Genomic DNA, 10668 nt, shown 5'->3' with positions numbered 1-10668 from the left:
CTCAATAACTTCTAACAGACCTTGCTTGACTTGTCCTATGGTTTGTATGAGCAGCTCATACTTTAGTGTTTTTCTCCACTGCATTTCCTAACGTTTCATTTTCAAGAAAACACATCTCGATGAACAGATCTCAAAAGATAAAAAAAAGAACTGAATAAGCATCTGATGCCTGACCTTAAATAACTTCAGAGTCAGAACATATCCTGCCCTAGATACACATCAGACCACACCCAATTTAGGGGCTTATTTACAAGCCCCCTGTGGCGCCCGCAGGTCACTTTTCCCCTATATTATGAGTGACGCACTGGCGGCGCAAGGGGCTTGTAAATAAACCGCAGGGTTTTCTTTGCAATGCATTTAACTGACTTAGCAGGCACTTGAGGACAAACCAACCCAGCTAAACCAGGGGCCAGAATCCTGTGTGCAGAACAATTTCCAAACATTCTGGCATTGGTACCAGATGAAACGGGAGACGATATCAAGCAATTGCGAAATTGTCTATTGCATGCAACTATTGACTCTGAAACTTTTTGGAAACTGACTTTACAAGTGCCGTCTCTGCCTGAGCTCTGGTGCTCTTTTTCTACGATCGCTGCCTTAAGCCTGTTCTATATACTTTTAGGACATTTATATTCATTCACAAGCTGACAGGAGCAAGTACTGTATTACGCCCAACCTCTCAGTGCTTGAGAAGAATATAAGGTAAGCTGTGTGTATATCAGGGAGGTGGGTCAAGGGGGAGGAAAAAATGTGTTAATATATCATTCCGGTACTTTAAGGTTTCCTTTAAGGATATGTGTGACCCGCTTTGCTTTTCCTGTGTTCAAAATGCATGCAGAATAAGAGTGTCTTGTTGTCCTATTAGTTAACGCCAATTACACAGTTTTTATTTTGGTGACTTTGCTTTGCCAATCATTTTATGTTTTTTGCTTCCATCTATATATAATACTCGCCATCTCTACGGGTTTTACTTACTTTCAGATGTAGCTGATTCCCCCCACCCCTCCCCATTGCTCAAGCTTTATCCTAAAACAGAATTCGAAAGCAATACTAATATGAGTAAACATTTACATCAGTGTGTTTTTTCCTAAACTGAGTGGAATTATTCCATCGTGTTATTGTGACATTGTGCTGCATAATGTGAATATATCCTTCTAATGCCCCAAAATGAACATTTCTGAGTTTGCTTTCACAGAGTGGTCTCAAACAAATTGCCCAGCAATTGTTGTTTTTGCTATAAATCCTACTGTAGGTGCTGCGTGATGGAAACTGAAGTGGAAAACACGAAATTAAGCCCGCTCCCTCCCCTCCCCCCCTCATTACAAACGCTGGATGGAAAGCACATGTGGAAGCAATATTGCCACGTGAGCATCCAGCACCCAACACGTGTCTGTGTGTGATGTGACGGTTCACACTAGCGTGGTTACAATGTGGGACTGAAGTTAATGGTTGTGTATCATAGGTCACTTATGCAAAAATGCGCAGTAAAACTCACAGTTTGTCCCTGTATTTTTTTTTTTTAATGTTCTCAGTCGGAGTGGGAGAGAAAAGTTCCTTACCACCTCACACTCACTCTTCTAATAGAAGGCAGGCTCTTTTGCTTCTCTCACTCGAAAGGCACATTTGAGGCTGTAATTAGACCTTATCACTAACAAAGTTCATCAGCAGCCACTGCTCAAAATATTCATATTCTGTCGACCACTCTCTAAACAAGCATTGGAAATGCAGTAGGTCTCGCATTTACTGAAGTTAGAGCTATTGCTGTTGTAAATGACAATGTCTTTTACCCAGGTGTTATGGATGTATGTAGTGTGCAGTGGAATGATGTGGATTGGAATTAGTTGTGGAATTGTGTGGTGTGGATTTGTGTATTGTGCCATCAGAGACGTACAAGTGAAGAGTAATACTCAAAGCTGTTTGGAAGAATGCACACTAGTTGTACAACTTTGTTTCTCGTTGCATACTATTGCCTATGTTTCTGTAGAGAGAGAGAGACAATCAAGGGCAATAATGGCAGCAGAATAACCCAGGAATCTTTATCAACATACAGGGGTATGTAAAATTAAGCTTCAGTTAATATACTTGAGGCTACCCTAGGCGAGGCAAGAAGCGAAGTCTACCGTTACAGAGCACGCCATAAAACTGAATTGGCTCTATGCTTTCAATTAGCAGCTGTAGTCACACAAGTCAATAGTGTTTGTTTTATTGACATTGAAAGGATGAAATGATGAAGTGGCCGTAGCGTGAGTTTAAACTATGACCTGCATGTCTTTGAACGGTGCACTAACCCCCTGATATATCTCACTAGTGAGGAAAAAACACGCCCTTTGCCGCCAAGCAAGCTTAACGCTGATTCTACGAAGGAATAAATGTTGGCAACAGATAAATACTGGACAGACCCACTGGACTTGCAATATTAATGGTGCAAATACCAGTTATAATTATCATTGCACCAGATAGAAACTTATGGAGAAACATTAACTTTGTTTTCCCAGACTTCTTATTACAATCACATTGTTCATGTATCAGCAATAACCTGCTCTCTGCCCACAGCCTCAATCCCAATAACTCAACTGAAATGTTTATTTTCCACCAAATTTCGGGGTGCAATTCACAAATTGAGTGGTAATCTGTTCATGTAGTAGTACTGTTCCTCACGGGTGTAAATCTACAATTGTCCCCTCATCATAGTAGGCATATCACGTGCGATTCGCACACAAAACTTTGCCCCCATCTCCCGCCACAAAAAGGCACCATACCAGTGGGTGGTCTTCACTGCGTAGTCTTTATTAATTTTCATCAAGTCATCTTTATTTGCTGAGGCACTGTCAACATTCGACCAACTTTTATTACCAAAACAACACTCATTGATAAACATTGTGTTAAGCATTATTCATTTGAACCGCAGGTTACAATAGTATTTACAATTCAGGATCTCCAGAGCCCCTCGGGATGCGGGTTGTACCAGCAGGCCACAACCCACCTCCATTGCTTCCATTTGAGGTAACTACCCATCGTCTACCCCCTAGACGCGGCCACCAGGGCACTGCTTGGTGCCTTTTACTGCGCACCAGCTCTCACAAAGTTGCTTCCTCCAAGCACCGGCATCTCGGGTAGGGCCGGAGAGTCCAGGACCACCAGCAGGACGGCCCCCTCTCCCGCCAGCCCGGAGCCCCATTGGACTGCCCTCCCTGTTCCAGGATTAGGCCAGTCCCCGCCAAAAGGAGTCCCCGCCATTTTCCTTGCCCGGGACTCCGCCACAGCAATAGTCAGCATGGAAAGCTGTCCAACTCACAACTTTATAGCTGTACTTCTGAGTTGTGATTTTATTAAAAACTGCTACTTCCCCAGTGTGTAATTGTAAACTTCTGACCAATTCCAAGGAGGGGGATGCTCGGATAGGAGTTTGTGTGGCAACAAACTCACGAGTTAAGGGGAGACTTTTTCAGCTGTAAACATCATTGTAAGCTGTGGTATGGTATGATCTGTCATTGAATAGTATGATGTGGTATGGTATGATGTTGGTTGTCAAGAAATGGTATTCCTGTTATTCTGTATTATGGAAAAGTATGGTTTGTCATTGTATAGTATGTTATGGCATGGTATGTATAGCTTGAGTAACAGTGAGTCTGGTGGCTCACTCTCAGAAGATGAAGCCAATAATTACAGGGTCATTCCGTAGCATACTTTGTGTGTCCCTTTATTACTTTTAACAATCACTGGATGGCTGACCCTTTTAGCAGGTCTTGCACTTTCATGCTGCGGGCTCTCCCAGCGACGACCCTCTTTTTCTCGTTCGACACTGTTTAAAACACTTAGGGGCATATTTACAATAACTGGCGCATCCCTGCAGATCAGCAGGGATGCGCCAGTTATTCTGCGCCACAGCTCCGCCATCATGGATGCGCCGCATTTAAAATGCCGCGCACGATGGTGCAAAAACGGCAGAGATGTGTGACGCATCTGTGCTGTAAAAGTGACGCATTGCTGGAGTTGCCTCGCAAGCGCGACGCAGCTCCAGCAATGCTTTGGGGGCCCTATCTAGTAAATGCTGCGTCAATCCTTACGCCTGCTTCAAGCAGGCGCAGGGTTTTGACGCAGCATGGGCCTAAAAGTGACTGAGTGAAATCTTGTAGATTTCACTCAGTCACTTTTAGGAGGTGTTCCTGCGCCGGAACGCCCCCTCCTACACTGGAACGCCTACATGTGGCGCAGGGCTTTACAACATGACGCATCTCCCAGATGCGTCACGTTGTAAGTACCCCCGCACCATGGAGCAGGATTTGCGCCGCTGCTGCGTCACAAAAGTGACGCAACGGCGGTGTAAATGAGGCGCAAGGGGCTTGTAAATCTGCCCCCTAATTCTCCAATAAAATATCCACCAGCTTCGACGAGAGACAGACTTGGCATGTGGGCCAGTGAGTCAACCAAACACTTTACGAACACGTAAAAAAAGGAGACAAGTGAATTCAAAGCGTTCCGTTAATGTGATAAGTACCATGCTTTCTGCATGCAGGATAAGTCCAAGTTATGTTTGTTGTAGGTATGGAAAAGTAAAAAGAGGATTCCTGCCATAAGCGCTGTAGGAAACAAGATTTTATTTGTTACAAATGCAATTTTTTTTCTTTTTGTATACATCTCGGTATGTCGCTTCTCAGATAATTTTCTTATCAACGATATTTTGCCCTCTAAATGGATTGCTATATGGCTGTGTAATCGAAATGCCCCTTCCCTCCCTTGTTTGCTCTAAATTCCGCTTTTCTGCCGAATTATGTTGCTTTTAGTCTCGGGCAGCATGGAAAGCCATACACCACTCAAAATAAAAGTGGAAACGTACCTTTAGGTGACTCGCACAAACCAAAAGTATATTAGTAAGTGGGGTAATGAAAAGTACACATATTGACAGGGGAGAGTTTTTTCAATCAGCACACAACTGAATAACGCTGTAAACATGTGAGATTGGGAAGTTGCTAAAATTGCCCGCCTGCCCCCTACCATGCCTATTGCATTGCTAAAGGAAGACAACACTCAAGAGTTTCAGAGCAGTCCCCTTTGGGCAGGAAGCCACTTCCGTGGCAGGAACTCGGTCAGTCTCCTCTCAGGCTACATGAAGAGATTGCTGAATCCCATAACAACCTACTGAGGTGTAAGAATCGTCTCATTCACTAGTAAATAAATAAATACACTTAATTCATGACACCAGTCTGATGTCCATCACTGCCCTATGCTCCCTGCCGCGGGTGAGAGGAGGGACAAAGCCAGACCGAAGGTTGCCGTGCATTTGTTTTTTCCTGTGTGCAGGTTGTCGCCTGCCTACCACCGGAGACTGTTGGTCCCACTCTCTCTCCTCGCTTCTCTACTGGTCAGCAGGCACATTGTTCCCTGCCCATCCTTGTCTTGGCATCTTCTGTTGTGGCAGAGGCCTTCGAATGGACCCAGATGATTCCCTCTAGTCCTTGTCTGGGGTGTGCCTTATACCCCCTTCCTTTGAGGAGTAAACACCACTAGTGCCTCCCAGTAAGCGCACGGAGCGGATGGAGGGCACAGAGAGCGTGAAGGAGTAAGTTTGTATAGTGCTTCATGCCAGACGTGTAGCCCCGAAGCACTGTCCAGAGCGACCGTGTAAGTTTGGGGGAGTGCGTGCAGCTCGCTTTCGGCGCTGGTGCCGGAGTGGTAGATAAACCTGAGAGGGTGGTGGTGGTGAGGAGTAGGACACAGATGGAGCATACATCAAGTGTGACATTCATTAGGTGGTCGGGCTGGGACAGAAGTGGGTGAGCGACAGAAGTCAATGAGAAGGGGAAAGGGAGAGGTAGGAAAGAGGGTGGCTTCTGGGGAGAAAATAACAGGGAGGGGTGAAGTGGGAAGAGAATCGGGGAAAGGGAAGGCGTCAGAGAAGGGAGTGGTTGAAGAAAGGGTGAGGGGAGAAGGAATAGTGGGAGTGAAAATAAACGGATAGGGTGAGAGAGGAGGGGATGGACTCTGAGAAAACAAGTTATCATTGAAATAAGCTTAAAAATTCACTGTAAAACCCTGAGTTTTGAATTTCTGCATCTGAAATAAACATATACGGCCAGATCCTAAAAGCGGCCGTGGGGTCTGCCTGACATACACCTCAGTGCGATGTACATGTTGTCTTCATAGTGAGTGCTGCTTCTCCGTCATTTGTTTACAGGCATAGATTTAATCTGCCTGTAATTCTCTCTGCGCCGATGCCCACAAGGCGCTGGTGTTGTGATTTAAGTAATTAACAACGCACTCTTCTGCACTGTATCGCACAGTTCTACTTCTTAAAGCGCAATATAACCTGCACGGGGCTCCGAAGCGCTAATCTGTGAACGGGTAGCAGGCATGTCGGAGCACAGAAATAACCTCACCCCACACCAACTGTTAGATACAGGCACTTACTTGGTCCTGGGAGGACCAGAAAATGGTTCTATTCCAAACTGACCGCAGGTGCACTGCACCTAATACCACGTGTAAGCACCGTGTTCTGGGGGAAGCGCTCTCACAAAGAAGCAAAGTGCGCCCTAAAAGTATCACAGCAGCAGTACCTGTGAACTCCAGCTTGGATCGCACACGTTTAAAATTACTAGCACTTTTGTCAGAAATTGCTTTGAAGCCTTATAAATATTATATTAGAATGTGGTGTATCCGTAGCGCTGAAGGAATTTGGAGAGTACAATTTCTAATTTACACGAGTAAGACATTTTTTCATTTGGATTTTCCTTCGCAATGAAAAGTAGTACATCAGACATCTTAGCTAAGGGTCACTTACCTGCAGACACTTCCGGCTCTCTTTTACACAAGGCAGGCGGGACCCTATGGAGTGGAACGTTCTCGGACTCCACTATACCTCGTGGTGCCCCGGCCCATTCTTCCTCGTGAAGTGTCTGCCGAGGAGAACAATAAACAGGAGAGATGGCTCGCGCGATTCACTCGCGGCGCTGGGATCCACCTGCCTGGGAAGGTTCCAGAGCCGAAGATGCGAACACACCCCGGAGGACAACAATGGGCCGAGAAAGGGATACCTGGGATCACGTGTCACAATCCCACAGATAGTTACAACAGGGCGGCCTCACAACAGTAAAACAAGTCGGCCTGGAGCACAGAACAGCCTTGGGAGAGACAAGAAAGGGCAGGAGCGTGATGCCGTGAGCGTGCACGTTGGCGTTCCCTGCGGCTCGAGACAGAGGCGGCGCCTGCAGTCTTAGCCCGTTTCTGGGAAGCGTGTCTTAGAAGCGCGTTCCCAGACCGGAGTCTGCTCGTGCACCGGTCTGTGCCACTTGGGGGAGGCAACACAACGGCAATAAGGCTCGCTGGCGGCAGGGCTTCGCCCTGAAACGCCAGGCGAGCCCTAACAAGCCATGGTCTTTCTCTGCCTTCTGCTGTTGCCGTAATCGCTTCAGAATTCCAATATTTAATGTCTGAAGGCAGAGCAAGAAATGATTATCTCCTTTTATTCTATGCTAAGATTCTTTAAAAAAACTTTTAATAGAATGTTTATAAAAGAATTGCGGAATTTTTGTTGGAGGTTTAAAGGGGCTGCTTTTTAACTTTCATTTTGGTTCTTCAATCGTTTTTTTAATTGATGAATTATAGTTAAGCAGTCTCACCGTGAATCTGGATTCTAGCTATTCATGATGCTGGGAGATTTTTTAATATTGTATTGCACCAGCACTTTAGGGATTGGAAATTGTTCATGCTGCAGACAACAGCCCCGTTTTTTGACAGGCACTTTTACAATTCTATTGAACATTTCTAGTCATTTTTTTGAGACAGTCAGCGCACTAGTGCTTAGACGGATGCTGGTATCTGCACCCTTTAAAAGAATAAAGCAAACACAAGGAGATGATGGATGGAGCACTGAATCTTTTCAGACACTCACCCCCGATCACAAATATGGGTTGAATCTATCATCGTTCATTAGTACACTTCGCCACGCCAGTTCAGACCCAGCTATATGCAAATCAGTCTTGACCCTGTACCTCATTAGAACAGTCCAGCCGAACTGCCAAGCCAGGTCTACTCTGTAACGGAAACAAGCATCCAGGGACCAGTTTCAGGGTAACATCCCTCATCAGCTTGTGTTCAGTGGCAAAGTGAGCAGGGGACCCACGTCTGGGCGTACCCTGCCAACTTACAGCAAACATAGCAAACACAAGGAGATGATGTATGGAGTGCAGAAACTTTTCAGACACTCACCCCCAGTCACAGGTCTGGGTTGAATCCATCATCGTTCTGTAGCTAACTTCAACACCCCAGTTCAGATCCAACCATATGCAAATAAGTCTTACTCTGTGCCTCATGGGAACAGTCCAGTCCGCACTGCCAAGCCAGGTCTTCCCTGGACCGTAAACAAGCATCCTGGTACCGGTTTCAGGGTAACACCCCTCATCAGCCAGGCTAGCTTGAATCCAGTGGCAAAGAAAGCAAGGGACTCACGTCTGGGCATACCCTGCCAACTTAGGGCGAACTAAACAAACGCAAGGAGAGGATGTACAGAGCCCTGAAACTTTTCAGGCACTCAGCCCCAGCCACAGATGTGGGTTGAATCCATCATCGTTCTTTAGCTCACTTCGCCAACCCAGTTCAGACCCGGATATATGCAAATCAGTCTTGACCCTGTGCCTCATGGGAACAGTTCAGCATGAACTGTCAAGCCAGGTCTTCTCTGGAACGGAAACAAGCAACCTGGGTCCAGTTTCAGGGTAACACCCCTCATCAGCCAGGCTCGGTTGAATCCAGTGGCAAAGTGAGAAGGGACCCACGTCTGGGCATACCCTGCCAACTTAGGGTGAACAAAGCAAACACAAAGAGATGATGGACAAAGCGCGGAAACTTTTCAGACACTCACACCCAGTCACAGATCTGGGTTGAATCCATCATCATTCTTTAGCTCACTTTGCCACGCAAGTGCAGACCCGGATATATGTAAATCAGCCTTGACCCTTTGCCTCATGGGAACAGTCCAGTCCGAACTGCCAAGCCACGTCTTCTCTGGACCGGAAACAAGCAACCTGGGACCAACTTCAGGGTAACACCCCTCATCAGCCAGGCTAGGTTGAATCCAGTGGCAAAGTGAGAAGGGACCCACGTCTGGGCATACCCTGCCAACTTAGGGTGAACAAAGAAAACACATGGAGATGATGGACAAAGCGCTGAAACTTTTCAGACACTCACACCCAGTCACAGATCTGGGCTGAATCCATCATCATTCTTTAGCTCACTTCGCCACGCAAGTTCAGACCCGGATATATACAAATCAGCCTTGACCCCTGTGCCTCATGGGAACAGTCCAACCCGAACTGCGAAGCCAGGTCTTCTCTGGACTGGAAACAAGCACCCTGGGACCAGTTTCAGGGTAACACCCCTCATCAGCCAGGCTAGCTTGAATCCAGTGACAAAGTGAGCAAGGGACTCACGTCTGAGCATACCCTGCCAACTTAGGGCGAACTAAACAAACGCAAGGAGAGGATGTACAGAGCCCTGAAACTTTTCAGGCACTCAGCCCCAGCCACAGATGTGGGTTGAATCCATCATCGTTCTTTAGCTCACTTCGCCAACCCAGTTCAGACCCGGATATATGCAAATCAGTCTTGACCCTGTGCCTCATGGGAACAGTTCAGCATGAACTGTCAAGCCAGGTCTTCTCTGGAACGGAAACAAGCAACCTGGGTCCAGTTTCAGGGTAACACCCCTCATCAGCCAGGCTCGGTTGAATCCAGTGGCAAAGTGAGAAGGGACCCACGTCTGGGCATACCCTGCCAACTTAGGGTGAACAAAGCAAACACAAAGAGATGATGGACAAAGCGCGGAAACTTTTCAGACACTCACACTCAGTCACAGATCTGGGTTGAATCCATCATCATTCTTTAGCTCACTTTGCCACGCAAGTGCAGACCCGGATATATGTAAATCAGCCTTGACCCTTTGCCTCATGGGAACAGTCCAGTCCGAACTGCCAAGCCACGTCTTCTCTGGACCGGAAACAAGCAACCTGGGACCAACTTCAGGGTAACACCCCTCATCAGCCAGGCTAGGTTGAATCCAGTGGCAAAGTGAGAAGGGACCCACGTCTGGGCATACCCTGCCAACTTAGGGTGAACAAAGAAAACACATGGAGATGATGGACAAAGCGCTGAAACTTTTCAGACACTCACACCCAGTCACAGATCTGGGCTGAATCCATCATCATTCTTTAGCTCACTTCGCCACGCAAGTTCAGACCCGGATATATACAAATCAGCCTTGACCCCTGTGCCTCATGGGAACAGTCCAACCCGAACTGCGAAGCCAGGTCTTCTCTGGACTGGAAACAAGCACCCTGGGACCAGTTTCAGGGTAACACCCCTCATCAGCCAGGCTAGCTTGAATCCAGTGACAAAGTGAGCAAGGGACTCACGTCTGAGCATACCCTGCCAACTTAGGGCCTGCCGCAGCTGCAAAGACATTACTGCTCCGAGACAGTGTATCGAATCTCTTGGGTGACCTGTAATGAACTTTGCAGATGTCCAAATGCCGGCCGCGTGAGGTTTTCTTAGACCTGCATGCACAAGCTACACCAGGGACATCATATAAGAGGGAGTGCTGAATGAGAATGCCATTGATCCAGTTGCGTTTGGGGCGCACATACAGTGAAACTGGGAGGAGTTACAACACTCCATT

The 10668-nt window shown here is 46.9% G+C and overlaps 1 protein-coding gene across 2 annotated transcripts in view; it reads left to right on the top strand.

Moving 5' to 3' along the window:
• The first annotated feature begins 477 nt into the window (after positions 1-477).
• Positions 478-10668, top strand: part of LOC144781505 (cytochrome P450 2F2-like) — a 678085-nt gene continuing 667894 nt past the window's right edge. Inside the window, exon 1 of one of the 2 annotated variants that reach the window (XM_078660390.1) lies at positions 478-702. The gene's annotated coding sequence lies outside the window, so the exon portion shown is untranslated. The remainder of the gene's footprint in view (positions 703-10668) is intronic. The other variant, XM_078660391.1, reaches the window with a different exon arrangement.

Source organism: Lissotriton helveticus, chromosome 9, assembly GCF_964261635.1.
Source record: "Lissotriton helveticus chromosome 9, aLisHel1.1, whole genome shotgun sequence".
NCBI lineage: Eukaryota > Metazoa > Chordata > Amphibia > Caudata > Salamandridae > Lissotriton > Lissotriton helveticus.
This window is presented reverse-complemented; position numbering and strand designations above follow the sequence as displayed.